The following is a 25,734-nucleotide window of genomic DNA, read 5'->3' on the forward strand; positions in this document are numbered from 1 at the left end:
AACAAAATATTTATTGCATTATTTTTGTTAGTGAACAGAGATCCAGTCTTCTTCTTAACAAGATGGATCAAAAGTTTACAGAAAGGTACTTCAATGAGTGGCTCTGGTTCTAGACGTCCTGTATGAAACCTGTGCTTTAACTGGGCCAATCTATCTTTATCTTTTGCTTCCCAGCAACTGAAAATAGGTATTTCAAGGTGAGAATATCCTAGGGAAGTTCCAGAGATAGAATATAATCACTCAGCAATAATTTAATCAGGACAATCTCAAAACGTTTCAAGAGTCATTAAATGATCAAGAGAAATCAGGCCTTTTGGCTAACTTCTCATCTCAAAGATCTTCATGAATAAACCAAATGTTGCAGTCACTTACAAGTAATTCAATGAATGTTTTCCTGCATGCTTGTGTTCTTTCAAAAATAAAAGCAATTGACACTGGCTGAGGGCAGAGTCAAGAAAGAGGATTAGAGGCAGCTACCCAACTGAACTCTCTCAGTATTCCCCTTCAAAAAAACTTTAAAAAACTCCTTAAATAGTTTGGGCAGAGCCAAGATGGCAGAGTAGAAGGACAGACCTGTAGAAGCTCCCCCCCACAGCCCATAAAATACCTGTAAAAAATGACTCTAAACAAATTCTAGAGCAGCAGAAGTCATTAAACAACAGAATGAAAGACATTTCCAGCCCAAGACAGCCTGGAAGGGTCAATAGGAAAGGTCTACTGCCCAGGGCTCAGAGAGGAGTGGCAGGGACAGGACCAGAGCAGGCTGCAGGGCGCCAGCAGCAGCAGCTGCGGTTCCTAGATCCCTCAACCCACAAATTCCAGAGTCAGCTTCAAAGGTCAGTGAGAAAGCTCTTTCACCTGGGTGAGAAGGGAACAGGGTCTGGCCCCGGCAGCAACAGCAGAGGCCATTTTGAGGGCCCTCTGCCTAAATACTCTGGGGGAGTTGAGCAGCTGATCTGAATCTCGGCCCTGAGTGGCGGTCCTGGGGTGAGGAGGAGCACTGACTGGTGGAGCTGGTGGAGGCTCTGGACAGGGAACTCCACTCACAAATCCGGAACAGAAGAGTGTTTGTAGTTGCTCCCAGAGCAGAGCACCCTCCCTTGATTGTGCCACTTTGGAGGAACTGAGAACTTAAAGGTCCCCAGAGTATACCCTCCTCTTGACTAAGGAGTCAAAAGCCAACTAACTGGCCAGGAAAATGCCCAGAAAAGGGGGAAAAAAATAAGACTATAGGAGGCTACTTTCTTGGTAAACAAGTCTTTTCATCCATCCTTTTGGATGACGAAGAACAAAGCATACCATCAGACGAAGACCTAAAAGTTAAAGCTTCTTCATCCAAAACCTCCAAAATTAGTATACAATGGTCTCAGGCCATGGAAGAGCTCAAAAAGGATTTTGAAAATCAAGTAAGAGAGGTGGAGGAAAAATTGGAAAGAGAAATGAGAGAGATGCAAGAAAATCATGAAAAGCCAGTCAACAGCCTGCTAAAGGACACCCAAAAAAATGCTGAAGAAAATAACACCGTTAAAAATAGACTAACCCAAATGGCAAAAGAGGCCCACAAAGTCAATGAGGAAAAGGATGCTTTAAAAAGCAGAATTAGCCAAATGGAAAAGGAGGTCCAAAAGCTCACTGAAGAAAATAGTTCTTTAAAAATTAGAATGGAGCAGGTGGAAGCTAATGACTTTATGAGAAACCAAGACATTACAAAACAAAACCAAAAGAATGAAAAAATTGAAGACAACGTGAAATATCTCATTGGAAAAACAACTGACCTGGAAAATAGATCCAGGAGAGACAATTTAAAAATTATGGGACTACCTGAAAGCCATGATCAAAAAAAGAGACTAGACATCATCTTTCATGAAATTATCAAGGAAAACTGCCCCAATATTCTAGAACCAAATCAGCTCCTGAAAGAGATCTGAAAAGAGAAACTCCTAGGAATATTGTAACCAGATTCCAGAGTTCCCAGGTCAAGGAGAAAATATTGCAAGCAGCCAGAAAGAAACAAGTTGAGTATTGTGGAAATGCAATCAGGATAACACAAGGTCTAGCAGCTTCTACATTAAGGGATCAAAGGGCTTGGAATGTGATATTCCAGAAATCAAAAGAATTAGGATTAAAACCAAGAATCACCCACCCAGAAAAACTGAGTATAAAACTTCAGGGGGGAAAAAATGGTCATTCAATGAAACAGAGGACTTTCAAGCATTCTTGATGAAAAGACCAGAGCTGAATAGAAAAACTGACTTTCAAACATAAGAATCAGGAGAAGCATGAAAAGGTAAATAGGAAAGAGAAATCATAAGGGACTTACTACAGTTGAACTGTTTACATTCCTACATGGAAAGATAATATTTGTAACTCTTGAAACTTTTCTCAGTATTTGGGTAGCTGGAGGGATTATACACACACACACACACACACACACACACACACACACACACAGCCCAGGGTGAGTTGAATAGGAAGGGATGATATAAAAAAAAAAAAAATAGAACTAAGGGATGAGAGAGGAATATATTGGGAGGAGAAAGGGAGAAATGGAATGGGCAAATTATCTCTCATAAAAGAGGCAAGAAAAAGCTTTTTCAATGGAGGGGAAAAGGGGAGAGGGGGGAGGGGAAAAGGGGAGAGGGGGGAGGGAAAAAGTGAAGCTTACTCATCACATTTGGCTTAAGGAGGGAATAACATGCACACTCAATTTGGCATGAAAATGTATATTACACTACAGGAAAGTAGGGAAGAAGGGAATAAATGGGGTGGGGGATGATAGAAGGGAGGGCAAATGGAAGGAGGGAGTAATTAGAAGTAAACACTTTTGGGGAGGGACAAGGTCAAAAGAGAGAATGGGGGGCAGGATAGGATGGAGGGAAATATAGTTAGTCTTATATAACATGACTATTATTATTGCAAAACTACACATATATAGCCTATATTGAATTGCTTGCCTTCTTAGTGGGGATGGGTGGAGAGATAGGAAGGAAGAGCAGTTGGAAGGGGTATGATAGAAGGGAGGGGAGATTGGGGGAAGGGGTAATCAGAATGCACAGTGTTTAGGGTGGGGGAGGAGAGAGATGGGGAGAAAATTTGGAACTCAAAATTTTGTGGAAATGAATGCTGAAAACTAAAAATAAATTTTAAAAAAACCTCCTCAAATCAAATTTTGGAGTGGCAGAACCAACAAAAGGTCAGGGTGACAAATTCTTCCAGCCTGAGACAATTTAAAAGGTGGGCAGGGAAAGTCTGTGCCACTGTAGTAGAAGCCTGTCTGGAACCCACACAAGCAGACAGTGTTGCCTCCTCCACAGCATCATCAGCTTCAGGAACTCTCAATCCAGAGACAGGAAAGGTGTCAAACAACTAGTCAGAAAGAGATTATAGGGGACCCATTCCTGGCACTGGATACAGCTGGCACTGACTGACAACTCTACTGCTAATACGCAGTTCTAGATCATAGTCCCAGGACAGACAGGAGCACTGGGGGCTGGTCAAAAGAAGTAGGGGCCCTGGTCAGAGTTCCAAAGCAAAAGGGGGTGCTAGTTCCTGCAGACAGCTACAGGAGACCAGGGGCCCTTCCTTGGTAAAGACCAGAGTACAGATCAGAACAGCAGTGACTATATCTCTCCCAGGATCACACCACCCTAAAAGAATCAAAAGTTTGCAGACCCACAGAAATCTGAAAACAGAGGCATAAAAAAGCCAGAAGCTTGGCACATTCCCCGAAACCCCAGGAGGGAAGAGCCCAACTTTAACAAAAAGTACAAAGTCAAGAAATAGGCTGAAAAAATTAGCAAACAAAAAGAGAATCTGACCATAAAAAGCCACTACGATGACAAGGAAGAATAAGACATAAACTCAGAAGAAAACAATGTAAAAAAGAGCTACCCTCAAAGAAAAATGCTAACTAAACCCAAACATAAAAAGAATTCTTAGAAGAATTTTAAAAAGGGATAATAGTGGTAAAGGAAAAATTAGGAAAAGAAATGAGAATGATACAAGAAAATTATGAAAATAGAATTAAAAGCTTGGGAAAGGAGGCACAAAAAAAATACCAAAGAACTTTAAAAAATAGACTTGGTCAATAGGAGAAAGAGGCACAAAAATCCACCAAAGAGAAGAACTTTAAAAAACAGAAGTGGCCAAATGTAAAAAGAGGTTAAAAAAAATCGCACCAAAGAAAATAAATCTTTAAAAATTTGAATAAGGCAAATGGAAGCTAATGACTCCATGAGATATCAAAAAACAATAGCAAAGTCAAAAAAATGAAAAGACAGAATGATAAATATGGTAAATATCTCATCAGAAAAAGAACTCACCCGGGATCAAGGAGAGACAATTTAAAAATTATTGGACTACCTGAAAGCCATGATCAAAGAAAGAACCTAGATATAGTCCAAGAAATTATCAAAAAAATCCTACCACCAATTATCTTAGATCTAGAGGGTAAAATAGAATTGAAAGAATCTACCAATCATCTCCTGAAAGAGATCCTAAAATGAAAACTCTCAGAAATATTATAACTAAATTCCAGAGCTGTCAGATAAAGGAGAAAAATACTTCAAGAAGCCAGAAAGAAACAACTCAAATATTGTGGGAGCACAATAAGGATCACACAAGAGTTAGTGGCTTCCATATTAAAAGAGTCTAGGGCTTATAATATGATATTCTGGAAGGCAAGGGAGCTAGGATTATAACCAAGAATCATCTACCCAGCAAAACTGAGTGTAATCTTTCAGAGGGAAAACAAATGGATATTTAATGAAATGTAAGACTTTTAAGCATTCCTGATGAAAAGACCAGATTTAATAGAAAATTACATTCAAACATAAGACTCAAGAGAAGCATAAAAAGGTAAACAGGAAAGAATAATCATATGCCAACAAAGTTCAACTATTTACATTCCTATGTGGAAAGATGATACATGTAACGCCTAAGAACTTTATCATATTTAGGGAAGTTAAAAGGCGTTTACATAGAAAGAGGGCATGAGTGTATGTCAATTATGTTGGAAGGAGCTCCAAAAAAATAGAGGTGAGAAACAGGGATGCAGTGGTAGAAGGGGGAAAGCACAAGTAAAATGGGGAAAATTTTCTCACATAAAAGAAGTGTTCGAGATAGAAAGAGCTTTTACAACAAAGGGAAATGGGGGGAGGGTGGCAGGCAATGCTTGAACCAACTCACCCTCATCAGAATTCATTTAAAGAGGGAAGAATATATATATACACAATCACTTGTGTACAGAAATCTATCTTTCCCAATAGGAAAACAGGAGTGGAAGGGTATGAAAAGAAAGGCTGAGGGGATGATAAAAGGGAGGACAGATTAAGGAAGGAAGTGGTTAGAAACAGAACAGACTTTTGATGAAGGACAGGATGAAAAGAGAGAGAAGAAACAGAAGAAAATGAGACAGAGAGAAATAAACATTAGTAATCATAACTGTAAAGTTATATGTGTATATGTTATGAGTATAAACTCACCCATAAAACAGAAGCAGATAGCAGAATAGATTAGAAACCAGAATCCAACAGTATCTTATTTACAAGAGATACTTCAAACAGAAAGACACAGAGTTGAAATAAAGGGCTGGAACATAATCTATTATGCTTCAGCTGAACGAAAAAAAAAAGAAACAGGGGTAGTGATCATGATCTCAGACAAGGCAAAAGCAAAAACAGACCTAATGAAAAGAGATAATCAGGGAAACTACATTTTGCTAAAAGCTACCATAGACAACAAATACCGAAAAATGTTAAGGGCCAAATTTCTCTGATAAACACTTCATTTTTTCAAGTATACAGGGAACTCACTCAAATTTATAAAAACAAGAGCCTTTCCTCAAGTGATAAATGATCAAAGGATAAATGGCCAAAAGATCTTCAAACAGGCAGTTTTAAGAAGAAATCAAAGTTTACCTATAATCATATGAAAAAAATACTCTAAATCACTACTGATTAGAGAAAAGCTAATTAAAACAACTCTGAGGAACCACCTCCCAGCTATCAGAAACGACAAATGCTGAAGGATATGTGAGGGAAATAGGTACACTAATACAGGGCTTCCTAAACTTTTTCCATTCATGACCCTCTTCCACCTGAGAAATTTTTACACAACCCTGGGTATGTATGCATATAAAATAAGTATACAAACCAAACATTTACTGATAATAAATCATAAAGAGATGTATTTTAAAACAATTCTTTGGTATATACATAATTTTACCATTTATTAAAGACCATTTATTAGCATATTGAGATACATGTGCTTGTTTATTTTTACAGAGAAACTTAAGTCTTGGTGGAATATTTGGTACTGCAGGATGCAGAACATCTTCAACATTTTTCATAGTTGACTGATATTTTGATTTTATAATTTTCAATGCTGAGAATGCCACTTCACATAAATACATAGTACAGAATTGCCTAAGTATGTTTAGGGCCATTTCAGAAATTGTTGGAAATTCTGTCCTAATCTCAGGCCAAAATTCATTTAACTTTTTTTAGGAAACTCAAGTTTTAAACCTATGTCACTTGATAACTTGGCAAATTCTTCTTGAATTTTTTTAATGACAGATGAGCGAAATTTTTTATTTCAATTACGGTTTATGAATGCAACTTAGTTTTGTAGGATCAAAATTTGAAGGGAAGTATTTCTGAAACTCGTCCCTAGGCACTTCAGATCATCAATTATAACTCTGGGAGGGTTATTTTCAATTATAAAATCTTCTATACCTGTGAACATTTCTAAAGAAGCATTTTCTATCCTATTCTTCCATATGTTAACTTTTTTAGTAAAACTTTCAATTTTATCTTTTAACATAAATGTTACAACTTTTTTCTTGAAGCAACATATTTAAGTCATTGAGTTTTTTTTAAATATCTGACAAATAACAGTTTTAAAAGCCTAAGTCATTAAGAAAAAATTAACAAAATCTGATTTCTGCTCAGTCAAAAATATAACATCTTCATCTAATTTCAATAATTTATTTAAACTTCACCCTCGAGAGCCACTTTACCTCTACATGTAGTAATAAGCTTTTATAATTGTATGTTTGAACATACAACAGTTTGAAAACAAATGACTGTTAACAAGGGTACAACTTTTAATGCGAAACACAATATCTAACTTTGGTGATATTTTATTTTGGCAATGAGTGCCTCCTGATCATGCAGTGAGTAAAAGTGATATGTTCATTGCCACCAGCTTTAACTTTTGCTATAAATCCAACACTCTCACTCATCATTGCTCCAGCATGGTCTGTACAGACTCCAAGACATGATTTTTTTTACTGTAAACTTTCATTTGTAAAACATTCATTGACTTTAAGATGTATATCTTCCCCTCTTGTGTGCCCTTCCAAAGGGTGACAAAACAATAATTCCTCATGTATGCTTTCTTCATAAAAATATCTTATATAAAGTAATGACTCTGCCATGTTAGAAATGTCAGTAGTTTCATCTAACTGAATTGCAAATTTTGTGTTGCCCTTAGGTCTAGTAATAAGCTGCTGATATTGATCATTACTAATTTCAGAAATTCTTATGGAAACATTATCATTTGATAAAAGAATTTTATGAATTTCATCCCCATACTTTCTCCCATATACTATTTCTGACATTTTAATAGTAGCAGATAACACAAGATCTTCTCCTATCACATAAGGCTTTTTAGTTTCTGCAATTAAATAAAAAGTTTCATTGACAGTAACAACTTTCTCAAAACATTGTTTTTCTTTATTTGAAGACTTTAAAAGTTGTTCAAAATATTCCTTTGGTTTATTGCAGTACACTGCATGTTTGATATTAAGATGTCTGTCCAGGGCTTTCTTCACTTATTTAAATCTCCCGGGCTCCCTACACTAACTTTCCCTCCCTGGGCTTCGCTTGGAATCTTACCTCAAGAGCTATGTCTTTAATGGTCCTCAGACGTCTCTGGCCCCTCCGGTGGGGGAGGGGAATAACTAGACAGAGCACCCGAGTTGGCAGCTGCACACACTTTAATGGCTACATCACTCTCTCTCGGATCCCCCCAATGCCCCAGTATATCTTTAGGCACCCGAGCTCCTCCCAAGCTCCTCCCATGTTCTTCCTTGTAGGCGGAGCCTATCCTGTTACTGAGGCATTCCCGGTACCTCGTAGCTTACCAGACCAGCTAGCATGCCACATAAGCAGGTTAGTACCTCCAGGTGTCTCAACTTTCCATACAGGAGGCCACGGTCCAGAGCTGGGCCCCAACAGATGTCATTTTAGTTTGGCTGGTTTTGTGCTCTCTGCAGCCAAAACTTCATTACAAATTAAGCAAAGAAATTTTTCCACATTATCATTGTTATTAGAAAGAATGGGTGGCTTAGAGTGATTATCATCGGTAACAGTTCCTGTTGATTTAGTTATTTTTCCTTTTGTTCATTAAAAGGGACATTCCCTGACTATTTCATAAAGAGGCCTATTCACTCAATGGGCACTGCCTCCCTCTAAGTGAGTACCTGAAAAGGCCAGCCTAAAAAGGCCAAGGTCTCTCACTGCATCCTGGGCCATCTCCAGTCATCTTGATGAATATCTGGTCACTAGACCCAGATGGCTCAGGAGCAGAAAGTGAGGCTGGTGACTTTGCACAGCCCTCCCTCACTCAAAACAAAATCAAGTGCAAGTCATGTCATCATTTCTCTCATGTCATTGTCTTCTTCAAAAACGAAGGATGAACACAGACAGACAGACAGAAGTAAATCCATATTGCAAAAATGATTTGACATATTTTCTTTTTCTTATTAATTTAGATGTACTACAACTGCCACACTGTCATCACTATTTTTACCTCTTCCGTCTAAATTTAGCTATTTATACATAACCAAAAAAAATTTTTATCCTAAAATATAAATAAATATTGTTAATTTCTCAAATAAATACTGGCCTTAGTTTATGAAACTTACATTTATTTGTGCTTATTTTTAAAAACTGATGTTGACACTTACATACACATACAACAGTGATGGTGAGAAATATTATTAAAGCGTTTTTGTCTTTACTTGCTGCAATTAAACACTTGTTTCTGGAAAAAAAGGAAATAATAACCATTTTTAAAATTAAACTTTGCAATACAATATAATCCAAAGATATACTAATTTGATACACACATGTTGAGGAATGATGGTAGGAAAATATTAAAAGTCCTTATTTTCCATAACTAAACAATTATATTTCTGTAAGAGCAGAAAACTTTGTATGTACAGGAAAAACACTGCAATCTATAACATACAATAGTCTTGAATCTAAACCAAGTTGCTTCTGGAAGCTTTTGTTGGTGTTGCATGGCATTACAGCATGCTCAGTACAAACTGCACATGTTGTGTGTTCAGAACAAAGACTGCAGTGAAATTGTGAGTTGCGACACGGACAAGCGCTGCCAGAAACAGCTCAAATTCAATACACATTTAATTTTTAGTCATTTTACTGCTGTCAAATTTTTCAAAACCACCACATTCAGTTACATAACCCCGTAAGTAGTCATGATCCAAAGTTTAAGAAGCACTGCACTAAAGAACTGTTAATGGAGTAGTGAGCTAGTCCAACCATTCTGAAGAACAATTTGGAACTAGGCCTGAAAGGCTATCAAAGTATGCACACCCTTTGACACAGCAATACCACAACTACATCTGGATCCCAAAGAGATAAAAGGAAAAGGATCTATATGGACAAAAATATTTATATCAGCTTTTTTTTGTGGTGGTGCAGAATTAGAAATTGAGGGGATACTCATCAATTGGGGAATGGCTGGACAAGTTGCGGCATATGACTATGATGGAGTATTATTATGCTATAACAAATGACCAGGACAGTGACTTCAGAAAAACATGGTAAGACCTATATGAACTGATACAAAGTAAAGTAAGAAGAACCAGAAAATCATTGTGCACAGTAACAGCAATATTGTAATGATGATCAACTGTGAAAGACTTGGTTTCTCTATTCAATACAATGATCTAAGATAATTCCAAAGGGCACATGATGGAAAAAATGTTATCTACCTCCACAGAGAGAACTAATGAACTCTAAGTGCTAATCAAAGTATAATTTTTCATACTTTCTCCATATTTCTTGGGTTTTTTTAAGTATGGCTAATATGAAAATGCTTTGCATGATTTCATACATATAATTGATATCATATTGCCTGCCTTCTCAGTATGTGTAGGAGAAAGTAGGAAGAAGGGAGAGAACTTAGAACTCAAAATTTAAAAAGAAAAGAATGCTAAAAAGAAACACTTTTTCTTTAAAAAATGGGTAGAATTTAAAACTACTGCGTAACAATTACCATTACATATTTATGTAGTACTTTATATATGTTTGCAGAATGTTTTAATAATCTTTATTAGTTACTTATAAGAACTACTTATTTACAAAAATCTAAATAGCAGATCAATGATCAAGGAATACTTCGAATTCAGTTGAATAATAAGACTGTCATTTATATAGGCTTTAATGGTTTTACACAGTGTTTTACATCCATTATGTCATTTAATTCTCACAGTATCACTGCAAGATAAAGTTATCCTCATTTTATAGAAGAGGGTTTGCCTCAAAATACACACCTAGTTAAATGGCAGAGGTGAATTCAAACCCATAAGATTATTTCATGTCTCCAAACCCACTTTCCACTATATCACAATGTCTCTCATAAATTCCAATATATATCTGGTATTCATGCTAGTATATACCTCTCTCCATCTAACGGAATTCAATGCAATAAATAAGTATTTATTGATCACTGTCCCTCAGTCTTAGTGGAGAGACAAGACAAAGACACACAGACTCTACCTATCTAGTCTAGCCTTAGGGTATAATTGCCCTCAAGTCTCTCCTGAGCACACTTTTTAATTAGTTCAAATTGCCAAAGTCAAAATAATACTTTTTAGACATTCCTTTAAAATAATGATTGAATAACTACATATTTAAAGCAGTAATCAAAAAAAGTGTGCTCATTGGCAAGAAAAAAAAATTTCTATATCCACACCTCTTGAGTTTTTCCCCAAAATAGCACAGCATCCAAAAGTTCTTTTAGTGGTTGCCAAGAAGTATTCAATATAATATAGCAATCTAAAACCATAATCATATTTTCTAAAAATGAAGAGAAAACAGGTACTAGACAGTCAAGCCCCCATTATTCCAAGTTCCACTCAGGTCCTATCAGCCCAGTCTAGGAGAAAAGGAACTTTAAAATGAAAAAAGAGTTCTGGATCAAACATAATATTCCTAAAATCTTTACTGATATTGTACATAGTTATGCCAATAATTTCTACAACACTATCCTAAGTAATTAAATGAGGACATACAAACAAATTGCTACAGCCAGTCAGCCAGCCCATAACAATGCCATTTCTGGGTTCTCCCACCATACGTCTAAGATATCAAGTACCTTTAAGACACATATCTAACAATAAAAGGCCTAAAGATTTAAACTAGTTCCCCAAAGGAAATAAAAACTATAAGCCATACCATACTCTTGTATGGCTTACTCATGACTCACATTTTTGTATGACATAGGTAGAAAGATATTCCATCAATATCTTAAGTTGATTAGGCAGCAAAGCAAAATATTTTTCCCTCAAAATTTTTGATTCATTCTACTGAATCCACTTAGCACATCCCCTCAAAATAGACAAAAAAAAGAGGTATTATTTTTTTGATATTATTAATTTTCTGTTCATTTATGGGAAGTATATCACTTTCCATATTATACTTTAAACTACAGCCAAGACATGGCAATTTTTTATTAAAAAATAAAATGGAAAATTAAGACACAAAAGGGGATCAGAACTGACAAGATTTTATCTACTTGCCAATCCACAATAATAATGAACATTAAACTAGGAAAGATCTGAAAGATCATCCAGTAAACCCCTTCATTTTACATTTGGAAACTGAGGCCTAAAGATTTTACAGGACCTGCCCCAGGTTATACTGTGGCAAACCTAGTACTAAAACCTGATTGCTAGGACTATGAGCATTCTACCACTATGTCCTGCAAAAACAGCATATCTGTGTCACAGTAGAGTGCTTATGAAAGTTCTCCCATTTTTCATTTAATTCAGTTTCAAAAGGTGCAAATATCAAGATTTTTAGCATTTAAGTTGTACTTAACATAATTCAGCATTTACCACAGCCAGTCTAAAAAATTTTTAAAGGTTATTTAACAAGTTTCTTTAAACAACTATTAGTGGAGCTGCATTTTAAATTTTATGTTTATTTTACTGAATTCAACTGATTTGAAAATAATGTATTTTTAGCATCAATTAGATAATAAAAACTGCAGTTGCAAAACTACAAAAGTACTTTTTTGATAGGTAAAAGGCATTAATGAAAAGGAAACTATTTGTTGAGACATTAAAAAAAAAGGCAGCACAAAGCAAGTGGAAACACATTCATACAGGTCCCATAAACTCTTAAAACATAGAGAAGTTCATTTTCTCCTGAAGAAACAATGATTCTAAAAATCAGAATGCTTATATCTTTTAACCTTTGATACTTTTCCTTTCTTTTTCAATGACCTCAGGGATACTTCTGAACACAAGCTAAAGTAAACATGCATCTGTGACAGTCAATCTCCAATCCAACCTACCACCTACACTCTCTCCCCTGCCTCTCTCTTCTGGCATCAGGCTCTGCCAATTCTACTCATAGCTGCTAAGAAATAGTACCCAAGAAAGCCTTTTCACAAGAGCAAGAACAGAGAGTGCAGAGACAGATTGGGGGCCAAGAGCCAATTGTAAATCCAAGAAGATAAAACTGGAAGAAAACACAGCTTTCAAAACAGCATTCTGTGCCTACTTCCTGTGGGTTTCAGTAATTGTCACAGTCAGATTTTTAAAGTTATTTTGCAGTGTTAACTGAGCTGGCTATCAGAATGGTGTACTGTGACAACCTAATCATGAGGGAGGATTTCTACACCAGTAATCTTTCAAGAAAATTAGCATCTAATAATTATTACCTGATTTTATACATACATACATACATACATACAGGCACATGCACACACACACGTGTGTATGTGTACACTGTATATAAAAACACGGTTAGGAAAGATAAACTAAGACAGTATTATTTCATTTCATGAAAGTTCAAAGCATATTTTGAGAAAAGCAAATAGGGAATGTGACAGGATTTCTTTTTTAAAACAACCAAGACTTATAAATGTCAAATCTTACTTTCTTTTATTGGAATTGATCATTACTACTAAATTTAACATAGAAAAACCATTCCACAGTGTGAGAAGTGTAAAGGAAATCTGAATTTGTGTAGAAAAATCTCTTCATTATACAAGAAAGCTAATAATCCTGTATCATAAGATAGAAGTAGAAAGCAGAAGTAAAAAGGATCTTAGGAGGTCATCTTTATTTTACAGAGAAATAAACTAAGATGCAAAGAGGGGAAGTGACTTACCAAATGTTACAGTAAATAGCAGAGAGTAAGCTCCAGATGTGACTGACTCCAAGTCCAGAGCAAGCTCCACTTGACTTTCTTCAGGTCAGGTAACACAGTTAAACTGCAGTTCCAGGATTATGACCCAGGTTTTCTGTCTCCAGTTCCAATGCTCTTTCCCCCAGTATCATCCACTTTCTTCCACTTATTTTAAGAGTAGTGCTGGGTTCTTTATTTGTAAAACAGCACTTCAAATATGATTTTCATGTGTTTTAGTTTTCCATATGATACCAAAACTAAACCCAGTGAAATTTGCTAATTGGTTGATGAATCTGTTCCCTGACAATTTATACAAGATAGGTAAAGTGCTATCAAGGTTCACCTAAAAACACTCAAAGACCAGACTATTTTAATGTGGTAACTGTGGACATGTAACATCCCTACACTTTATGCTAATTCTAAAAAGGTAACGCTTCAAAATAATGCTTTATTGATAGCCAAATGCTGACTATCATCAATGAAACTTTTCTGAACAAATTTCTCTATAAAGAGCTCACTTTTAATATGTCATTACTTATTACATGTGGACATACAAAGAAGCTTATTCCATAATTATGTAGCATAATTTTTATACATGGCATCTTCCCAGACCTAAAAAAAAAAAGTGAATAACTCATTTTTATCTACAGTATGCCAACTTAAAAGACAATGGTATCTCTATCCTAATAAGAACATGAACTTCTGAGAGTAACTGAGTTTTCTGGTAGCTTCTTTGACTGGCCAGTCAAGCTTGGAAACCAGCAACAGTCCTAAAAAGGGCTGATACACCTAAAAGATGTAGCAGAAAAAACCGATAAATTATGCAGCTAAATACCTGCAACTATTGGGCAAAGATAAATGAAACTAGCAGAAAGATTCATCCTGCACGTTGTATTCCTCCCCAAATATTTCTCCCACTCCAATCCTCAGGAGGAGCAGATTATGGGGGGTAGGTCCTCTTCGAAAACGAAGGACAAACACAAGCATATAAGAATATGAAAGACTCAGGATTGGTAAAAAGGAAAAGAAGGTACTCTAAGAGAGTAGACAATGTGAAAACTTAAGGAGTACAGGAGATTGATGGAGAAAAACTAAAACCATCACTACAGTGGAATATTTTTATAAAGTGCACATCAGCTCCAGAGTGCACTGACTTTGGACAACCCCATGCTTGAACACAAACTATTATGCTACATTCATAGGAACAGAACAGGCTTGCCTTTCACTGATATAAGCTCTATAAATAGGATAAGTGTGATAGTGATCACTAGCAGAAACTTACACTGTAGGCACCATTACTACTGTTATGTGTCTGGCTCAGTATCAGGCTTTGGATAAAATATTAAATTAAAAATCAAATAAGTTATCAACCACATCAAATGGGATATAGAGGGTGGCCCATTTTAAATAGATCTTTAGAGTTACAGACCATCTATTCCAAAAACCTCTAGAGACTCGGAAGAAACTGAAGCTCTAGGAGGAGAAAAAGAAACACAGCAAGACTAGAAGCAGCCTTTGAGACCCCACAGACAAATAATCTCATGTGGAAAAAAAAGGGGAAAAATGAGGCTCAAAAAGAGTAAGACCTGAGTATCACAGGAAACATAAGGAGCTTGAGAAACAAAAAGAAAGAAAGAAAACTGGTCCTATTTTAAACTGCAGCACAGTTAATATAAGGAACATTGTAAAGGAATTTACAATGGAACCATAATTATATATCAGGAATATTTAAAACACAGAACACAGATTTCTAACAAGGATCCTGCCTTAACCATTTTTTTGATAACTAGACCACAGGTTCAAGAAAGAGCTATGCCATTTATATTAGAAGTAGCTAGATCACCACATACTGAGACCTACAGGCCCAGAGATAAATGTTACTGAATCTATCCAATCTACTCTCAGACCTGTAGCTAAGATGACTAAGATGGACAAAGTAATGTTAGGAAACCCTTAATGATAAAATCGTTGATCTAAGAATACATTGTGCTTCTTATGGCTTAAACTCAAATAAATGTAGATGGGATACTGTTTAAGATCATATCAGTATTTAATACAAAACTAAAATATCACTGTTTTATTATGATCTACCTCCATACTTCCATTTACCAAGACCTATCTCTGATAACATTATCTAAGAGAATGCTGAATTCTTTCTACCTACCTAGTAAAAGAGTAGTCAGCACAATCAACTTCTAGCTATTCCCTTAGTCAGAAACTTGCTTTTCAAACTTTAATAACCAATATTAACCAAGTTCATAAAAATCTCCTTCAAAAATATTTTGCATACATTAAACTGTGAGCTTTAGCAAACAATTTAATCATTCTACAGAGCCAATACTAAGTTAATGATACTGAGATTTTAATTCCAAGCTATGGAAAAAGTAGTCTGAAAATAAATCAGCAATGAGTGAAAGTTTGTTAAAATTCTTAGCAATTTTCTCTTAGGTTTAAAAAACTAAAAAGAGGTAAATAAAATAATTATTCTTCAGTAATTTCTGCCCATATCTCAGTATCTAAAAATGGTAGGAAAACACACATCTAGATTTCATCAAAATTCAAATATGGGCAGGTTTTATTACACACTCATGTCCTAAACTTTCTCTTTCTCTTTCATTTTCATTAAATTATAGCATTCAGGAATTAGAAGGGTCCTAATAGAACTCTTCCCCCTTATTTTACAGATATGGGAATTAAGAATCCTGTTCTACCCTGAGAGGCTTTTCTCTTCAATAGTATTTGCATTATTACTGTTTTTTAATTGACTAGCATGCTTTGTAATTGGGGGAGGGAAGGAATGAAAATTCTTTCTCAAGAAATATAATTTGAAATCTATGTAACTTTTAGTTGTACAAAGCCAGTCTGACTACTACTGATAACTGAAAATTAATGACAGCAGACAGGCCTACACTGAGACAGGATTACTTCTTTTGATCAAAAGCAGAGAGTAAGCCTTAAAGCAATACTCCAGTCCAATAACCACATATTAATTGCTGTTAGGCACTCTAAAAATCAACAAGCCCTCTAAAGTGAAGCTGTAAATGCTAACCAAAAGGGAATAAAGGGATACTCAACTTGGAGTCACGGCACTCATTCTAATTTGACTTTGACACTCATAACAAAATCAGCAGCATCTTTTAATATGGCAGTACACATATATGCACATAATATATACACGAGAGACTACTCCTGGAGTCAGGCCTTCTTGGTTCAAGTCTTACTTCTTATACACAGAAGCTTGTACGTGTACTTGTTCTAGGACAGCTCCCAATACTGTTCTAGGACAGCTCCCAATATCTCAGAAAACTCTCTAGGACTTTAAATTGCAGGGCAGTTGGTAGATTAATATGCATTGGTAGATTAAGTTCTCTCACCAGAAGCTCCCTATACTGACGGTAACATATGTGCAAATATATATACACACACACACACACATATATACATATACATACATATGTACATATATGCGTGTATATATGTATGTATATATATATAAAGTTCTTCCTCTCCTTGAATTTTTTTAAAGTCTCACGTCAAATTTCTCAAAGTACTTTGCCTTCTCATACCATAAACACTTCTCTTTCATATTTACCCCACTATAAGGCACTGATTAATTGTGTGTGTGTGTGTGTGTGTGTGTGTGTGTGTGTGTGTATCTTTAACCCCACTCTATCATAAGGACTTTTAAAGAAATGTCCAGAATGGCTAAGTATGTAGTGTGCATGAAAATAATTGAGTATCACTTTGCCTAAGAAACAACAAATATGATGAATACAAAGAAGCATGGAAAGACTAAACTCATGCAAAGTAAAGTAAGCAGAGCCAAGAAAACATAACTACAACAATATAAATGAAAAAAGGAACCTCAAAACAATTGAAAATTTACAAAGAATTAATGTGACTCCAAAGAAAAGAAAAGAAAAGACACCTATTCCAATCCCTTTGCAGAAGTGAAGGGTCCATGACTGTGGAACAGCACATATATTGCCAGACAGATAAAAGAAAAGAAAGAAAGGTAGATAGATATGTGTGTATACACATATATATACACATCATATATAATTACATAAAACATGTAATTATGCTCATTTCTCTCTTTTTTTTTTTTAAGTAATGCCTTGTTACATGGAATGACTGCCAGAGGAATATAGGGATAAATTTGAGTGGTATAAAAACAACAGATAAATAAAAATTCATCTTAACAAAAGAAAGCAAGGTCTGGTATCTATCCTCAGAGTCAGTACTTTACACAGTAGGGTTTAATAAATATCCTCTGAATTGAACTGCAAGAGAAGTTCACATAGCCAGGAGAATAAAAACAAGCTTTACTGATGATTAGTTTCATTCTCACTCCTTTCTACCAAGGCCCTGTGGGTTGAGTGTGAAACTGAATTCTACTTTTGCTGAGAACAGCTTCCCACACAGAAGCTGAAAATGAAGACAACTTATTTCAATTTAGTTCAGTCACAACAGTAATAAGGATGGAGAAAAGGAAGGTAGAATGATAACAAGTAACAAAGGAACAAAAAAAAAACCTGAAAACAGATCTTAAAAGTGAAAGTTAACGAATTAAGACAGGAGTTTGGATTCCTAAACAAATGGGATCCACTGAATGACTTTAGTTTGATGCTCAACAAACAAAGAGAACTGTCTACCTACAACCAGTACAATCCCAGTACTGGAACCAAGAAGTATTTTTAAAAGTCCTCTCCAGAAAATAATGAGATGAAAACAAACTGATTTCCATCTTGATTTACCTTCAAATATTCACATATAGCAGAATGTCAGGGATAGAAGAAATCTTAAGAGAACATCTAGTCCAACCCTCTCATTTTTGCAGTGGCCAACTAAGGTGAAAGGACTCATCCTAAATCATATCGCAAACCTGTTGTAGACCTGGGTCTCTTGAATCTTTTCACTACACAGGCTTCTACTTATGAAATATTAAGACAAGTGACTTAAACTTGTGTTGCTGGAAAATATTCACAAAGCTACATACCATTATAAGCATTAATACCCTAAACTAGGTAGTGTTATCACAACCTTACTTAAAAGATAGGGTTATCTTAAACTACAATTAAATGACTGGCTACAGAAATTATCAAAATGGGCATTAGTCTGGGAAATAAGACATACAGGCAAAGGAGCACAGAAATCTATTTTTTCCTACAGGAAAATAGAGGGGAAGGGAATAAGAGAAGGGAGGGGTGTAACAGAAGGGGGAAAGGGGATTTAAATGCACACTGTCTTAGAGATGGAAGAAAATTTGGAACTCAAAATCTTGTTGAAGTGAATGTTGAAAATCAAAAATTAATTAATTAATTAATTTTTTTTTAAAAAAAGCATTAGTAATCCAAAATTCCCCAGTCCTAAATTTGGAAATGAACTTCATCTGCTACCCCAAGTCTTCTAAATTCTCCTTGAGCCTGCCTCACAAATACAATTGTAGGGGGGAGGGGTGAGAATGGAGGGAAAGACAATGCAGGAAATCACTTGAAACAGGACAGTAGGAAATGTATCACTCCTTGATACTGTAAATAGGTAATCAAACAAGTTACTAATCATTAACAAGGAGTTTTGTTATCAAAGAAACAATGACAATATCAATAATACTTCGAAAAGAAACTTTGTGAAGAGTTTTATAGAGAATTCTGTCCTGAGAGTACTGCATTAAATTGGAATTCATTAATCTTTAACTCTGGAGGAATTTAAAAATCAGGATCAGTTCTACTGCATAGGAAATCAACCATTAAAAGCCATAAGTAGTATGGCCACTATACTGAATTTAAAGTGGTCTAGTTCCACAAAAATCCATACCATCCAGGTTCAACAAGTCCCAATAAATATGAATTTGTAAGAAACAATGATCTTTCTCCTCAATTTCCCTTGTTCTTTAATTATTTATATATATATATACATATATATATATATATATATATATATATATATATATATATATATACATATATATATATGTAGTATCTTCCCCAGCACAGCATATACTCCTTTTGGGCCAGACTTTCATTTTGATCTATCTATCCTAATATCTATCCTTGCTCATTTAATGTTTGTTGAACTGAAGGTCTGGAAAATAGTACTTTCACTTAAGAATTTCACTGTACTTAGTGCTTCCAATATAAATTGCTTGAAAAACATTGCACTTAGTATTTCCAATGTCAGTTTCTTTAAAACTGTATTTCTTTCTTCTTGTTTCACTTAGATTTTGCACATCTGAACTGAAATTTCCATCTATAACATGAAAATACTACCCAGGGTAAATGACTATCTCATAGTTGCAAGTACTTCAAAGTTTTCAAAGCAATTTTATATACTCTGCCTCATCTGATCCTCATAATAATAGTGAGGTTAGCATCCTCTCAATTTTACACCTACAGATACAGGCTCAGTGGTGCTAGGTGACTTACCAATGTCCCACACCAAGAGGCAGCACCAGGTCTTAAACCTGGGTCTACTGTTCTTTGCTTTTACAACTGCATAGACACCAAAAAGATAAAGCTATACTTAAGCTTCTAAATGTGTAGAGGCAATATAGTGTTCAGGGCTGGACTTGAAGTCAGAAAGACTTGTTATCAAGTCAAACATAAGACATACTGGCTGAGTGGGGAAATCCTTAAACATTTTAGTAACAGAAAATTTTCCAAAATGGTAAATTATGGAGCTCCAGTCCCAGAATCCAACCCATTTGATTGGTGACTGAGTATGTGAAAACTACCCCACTTAACCCAATATATTTACATGCTGGCCAGAGGCACCAAACAGTGCTTCAGCTTCACATCCTATTCAGCCATCCACTCAAGTCATTTTACCATCTATAAGTCTTCGAGTTCATACCCTCACGCCATCTCCCCACCTCCCCAGAACAAAACTTATTATTATCCCTTATTAGAGTTCTCTACTAAAATCTAAGCTCCTTGAGGGAAGGTATCTCTAAAAAAAAAAAAAATTCTATTTCCAGCACTTAACGTAATGTCTAGCACCTAGTAAGCACCTAAAAAATGCTTTTTCATTCATGCATGCATGCATTTATCTGAATTCAGCTGAATCTGAACTAAAGGCAATTCCTCACTCATTAAATTACAAGTGCTGATTTTTTTAAGTTGAACATATTTATTTCTCTAATAGGACAATGTGTAAAATTTAACTACTCTGTTTTGAAACACATTAATGTGGAAAACTATATAATTTAAGTGCATTTCACTTAAAGTTTTCCTCAACTGTACAAATCATTCTGACAAAATAGGAACCTTTGGTACCATCAATGCCCATGTATGATTCCAACACTTTAGTATTCAAGTAACACTATCAACTGTAGGTCTATTAAAAATACTTGTTAAATCTCTAATAGGTTTAACAAGCCTAGATGGCTGAAATAACTCAGAGTGGTGGAATAAGCAAAATCGCCATCATATTAGCAGGTTAATAATCTCCATCTTTAAAATTATCCCTGGAGAGGGCTGATTCAAGTTTCTGTTTCGAATTATTACCTTGGCCTATGATATCACAAAATAATATAACCTGAACAAAACTGCTAGATGTGGTTGTAATTAAATGGCCAGAGTTTGATAAAAAGGTAGGAATTTTTTGTTTCTATGGAAAGATATCACGATTCATGCAGGCATGGGAAATAGGAACATACATGAATAAACTAATCTTTCTCCAACCTGCCCCTCCCTGTCTCCTCCCCCAAAAAGACCCAAAACCACCCACCCTCCCTCAAAAGAAATTTTTTTTAAATCCATGTATATCCAGGACAGAAATTAATTTCTAGAAAATAGGAGTGTAATATCTACCCAGAAATCTCAGGATGAGAGATAAAACTCCCAAAGACAAATATTAAGGTTGAGGATGTCCTCCAACTGAACTGGGGCAGGGGGAGCTGTGGGGGAAAGAAGGTAAGGCTAGTATTCAAATTGTATGGAAAAGCTTCCATTCTAGAGAACCCCTTCCGCAGCCTTACTGTGGCTGGTGGGTGGCACATAAGCACCAGGTCACTGCAAAAACCTGGCTCTGGTGGAAAGCTTGGAATGAGTTACTCCTGAGTCCACTCAGACCAAAGTGAAAAGTCCCAGTCTGGCCCCGGAGGGTCAGAGGACTGCGGCCGGGGAACTGCTGAGTCCCTGAGACTATGACCTGCCCTCCCCCTCCCCCTCCCGCAGGAGAAAGTGGGGCTTGCTCCACTGAGCTCCCGCTCCTGGGAGGAGAAAGAACTCCGGGAACCCCAATCCCCCTCAAGGAGAGTCTGGAAGGAATTCCTCCCACTTGATCTGGGGTTCCCCCACCCCCATCCCAAAAAAGTGATGGAAGAAAGACCGGAAAGAACTCGCGCCTGTTATTCTCCAGAAGCTAGCGGTGGCGGGTCCGGACCCGCGCCCCAAGATCGCCAGTGGCGGCCGCCGGTGCCGCCCGGATTCTGGCCAGACCCCCCACACACCTCCGGACTTCGTGGAGCAGAAACTCAGCCTATCACCACCTGGGTCCCCTCCAGACCCCAATTATACAAAAGGAAGGGAACACCACAATGGCCTCTGTTATCGGGAATGTACACGCCACACACACGGGCACTCACACAACACACACGCCAACACGAACACACACATACACACAACACCACATACACGCAGGTACGCACATGCAACGCTACACATAACACAAACTGCACACAACACACACACTCACACCGGAGCCCCTCCGCCTCACACTGGGGCAGGTCCCGCCGCCCCTGCCGGGCCTCTGGACCGTCAAACCCCAGGTCCGAGGCCCGCGGCCGCCCGGGCCGGCCGGCTCACCTGCGCTCCGCGGCGGCTCCTCCCGCCGTCCCCCGCCGCCTGGCTCTCCCGGCCCGGAGCCCGGACGGACTGAATGGCTGTCTGATCAAAGACCCTCTCCCGCCGCTGTGACACTTCCCCCGGCCCCAGTCGCGGCAGCTCCCGCCGCAGACTCCTCCTTCCGGACGCAGACCCCCAGCGGATCGAGGGGGCAGGGGCCGAGGTTCGACAGCACGGGCGCCACCGCTGCCGGGTCCCTTCTCTCCTCCGCGCCGCCCGGAGAAAATGTCACCAGAGGCCGTTCCGCTCCGCTCCGCGCCTCACTTCCGCCCGGAACCACCGAGGTTCCGCCAGGCAGCTAGAGTGACGACTGCACCAGGGGCTCCTGGGGGAGGGAAGGAAGAAGGAAGCAAGGGGAGGCCGTGAAAGCGTCAGAGCGCCCCCTCCAGGACTTAATGCGGTGATCCTCCCGCTGCAGAACCTGGCGCGCTGTAATCTCAGCGGCTCTAGCTAGCCCTCTCTCCCTCTTAAGTGTCCTCCACTCGAACTTGCTCTAGATTCGGAGAGGAAATTACTCCGGTCTTCCGGACTCTACAAAATTTTGTCTCCTCCGTGAAGGTTCCCCTGATTTACTCAATCAAACCGTTATCCATTCAATAACTTCAGCCAGCAAGGACACCCCGTCCCCCCAAGACTCCCCGCGTCTTCCCACACGCATGTAATTCTAATAGGAGCCAACCAGCTGAACACTAATGGCACATTTTATGAATTGTTAATTGTTACAGGATTATCTACTGGCGTAAATTGAGAAGTGTAAAAATGGTCCTTTCTCCAAAAAACAAAATTTCTAGTTCTTAAGCTGATTCCTAAAATTCTAGTATTGAGAGTCATTCTTTGATTAGAGACTTAATGCCCTTTTAAAACTCAAATTATACCCTGGGAAAAATAATATTAACACTCTAGAGAGAATAAATTTTCAGACCCTTTTTGAATATCAGATATTCTTGAGGGAAGGGGAAGGATATGGAGGTAATGGGCTCCTGAGGAGGTCGGATGGGCAATAAGAAAGGTTGTGAGCATAAACTTCAGCAGTTTCACAATTTTTCCGAGAAAACGATCTTTGCAAGTTTCTCTAATAAAGGACTGGTATCCAAAACCTGTAAGAAACTGATTGAAATATACAAGAACAAATCATTCTCCAAAACATGAATGGTCAAAGGACATAAACAGGCAATTTTCAAAGGAAGAAATCCAAGCTATCAACAACCATATGAAAAACAGTTCCAAATGATAGGTAGAGAAATGGAAACTGAAACTCAGAGGCACCTGCTCACACACACCACATTGGCAAAGATAACCAAAAAAAAGGAAGTGACAGCTGTTTGAGGGACTCCCTAAAGACAGAAACAGCAAATGTACTCTTTGACATCTATATAGCAGTAGAGCCATCCTGGGAAGCAATCTGAAACTACACTAGAAAAATCGCTGAAAGACACATATCCTTTGAAGCAAAGGTACAGTATGAGGCTTAATATCCTAAAGACATTAAAAGAAAAGGAAGATTACATGTAAGTACAAAATAGATCTTGTTTTGTTATAACAAAAACCTGGAAACAAAAGAGGAGAGTGATCATCAGTTAGGAATATGAATATAATAAAAGATTATTGCACCATGAAAAATGGCAGAAGAATGCTTTCAGAAAAACCTGGGGAGATTTGTGTGAACTGATGCAGAGTAAAGTCTACAGAACCAGGAGAACAATTTATACAATGACAAGAAGACTCATCAAAAATAATTTTGAAAAGAGTTAAGAACCCCAGTCAATGCAATGACAAAGCACAATTCCATAAGACCAATAATGAAGCTAGCCACTGCCTAAAAAGAAGTAATGGACTTAACGGTCAGAAGGATATACACATTTTGAGACATGGTCAGTGTGTGGATTTGTTTTGCTTGACTATTTTTTCCTGAGATTTCTAGTGAGTTTTTGGGGGTTCATTTTTGTTTCAGCAAAGGAGAATGGGATGGGAAGGACAGAGAAGGGCTTAGCAATCATGTTGCTAAACAGAAAAGAAAGAAAAGAGAATCACTGTATCATTTAAGAGAAAATGAATAGAATAAAACAGAAGGGAGTTCAGAAACACAATCTGGGTAGCAAGGTGCCTGGCTCATAGCAACCATTTAATAATTGCTTATTGACTGACTAACAGCTTTAAAAGTAATATATTGAATGTATTATATAATTTTAAAAGGGTAAACTGTAAGTAAGAGGCTTGTGGTCTCATATGCATTTTCTGTTTTCTGTTTTAATGTGATGTTTGTTAAATGTAAATTCTTTGAAAAAAAATTTTTTTTTAATTTCCAAAAGTTATCTCTGTATTCTTATTAAGGCAAAAAGCACAGTGTTACTAAATCTAAAGAAGAAAGGGGTTGATTAGTTTTGCTAGGGGGTTTCCTCTTCTTCATCTTTTTCTTTTATTTTTTGTCCTTTAAAAATATTGTTACATGCAATGGTTCTCTAGGAGAAAGGATACTGAGAGAAATTCTGGTAAAATGTAAAAAACATATCAACAAAAATTTATTTTAAAAGACAAGAGATGGGTCAGAAAAATATTCACAATGGTGCTGAAATCTGGGAAAGATTCATTCTACAACACTAAGGTACAAGAGGCAGTATGTGGTAGTATAAAAAACACATTAAACTGAGTAGGTTCTGAGCCTGGCTCTGCCATTAGGAAGCAAAGTTATAAATATATTTAATTTTACTATTCTTATTTAGAGATTCGTGTGGTACATCTGAACCTCAACTACCTTATCCATAAAATGAGGAAATGGATTGGAGTAGATGATGATTTTCCCAGTGACATTGGCATCTCAAAAGAAAATGTTTGTCAGTTAAAATGATAGGAGTTTATATTTACATAGAATGATAAGGTTTACAAAGCACTTTCCTTAAAATAACCGTATGAAATAAGGAGTACAAGCAATATGATCTCCATTTTATATAGAAGAAAAATTAAGGCTCAGTAAGATTTAATGACTTGCCTGTGGTTCAGAGCTCTTTGTACTGTACCCCATCTCAAACTGGACTGTACAGCACTATAGGAGTAGAGAATAAATACAAGTTTGCTAGAGACAGATACATATGCATACATACGTGTATTTGTATATCATATATGCATTTGCATATATGAAGTTAGGAAGACCTGGATTCCACTTCTGCCTCTATCATATTAGCAGTTTGGCTATGACAAATCATTTAATCTCTAAGTGCCCAGGATAGTTTTCTAAGACTATACGTTGCACCAGAGTTGTAAATCTTCACTGCATAAATGGACAGATTTACTTGTCCAGGATTAGGTTTCATATAACATATATATATATATATGGTGGAGTGCACAGAGTGCTAGGCCTGGAATCTGGAAGACTCATCTTCAAAAGTTAAAACCTGGCTTCAGATACTCACTAACTGTGTGACCCTTGGCAAGTCATATAA

At 37.0% G+C, this 25,734-nt stretch overlaps 1 protein-coding gene across 4 annotated transcripts in view; it reads right to left on the reverse strand.

The window, feature by feature from the left end:
• The window catches only part of ARK2N (arkadia (RNF111) N-terminal like PKA signaling regulator 2N), a 113,772-nt gene extending 91,220 nt beyond the window's left edge, over nucleotides 1–22,552 (reverse strand). For all 4 annotated transcript variants that reach the window (XM_072605224.1, XM_072605222.1, XM_072605225.1 and 1 more), the window contains exon 1: nucleotides 22,259–22,552. The gene's annotated coding sequence lies outside the window, so the exon portion shown is untranslated. The remainder of the gene's footprint in view (nucleotides 1–22,258) is intronic.
• Nucleotides 22,553–25,734: the final 3,182 nt, after the last annotated feature.

The sequence above is a fragment of the Notamacropus eugenii genome, chromosome 4 (assembly GCF_028372415.1).
Source record: "Notamacropus eugenii isolate mMacEug1 chromosome 4, mMacEug1.pri_v2, whole genome shotgun sequence".
Taxonomy (NCBI): Eukaryota; Metazoa; Chordata; class Mammalia; order Diprotodontia; family Macropodidae; genus Notamacropus; species Notamacropus eugenii.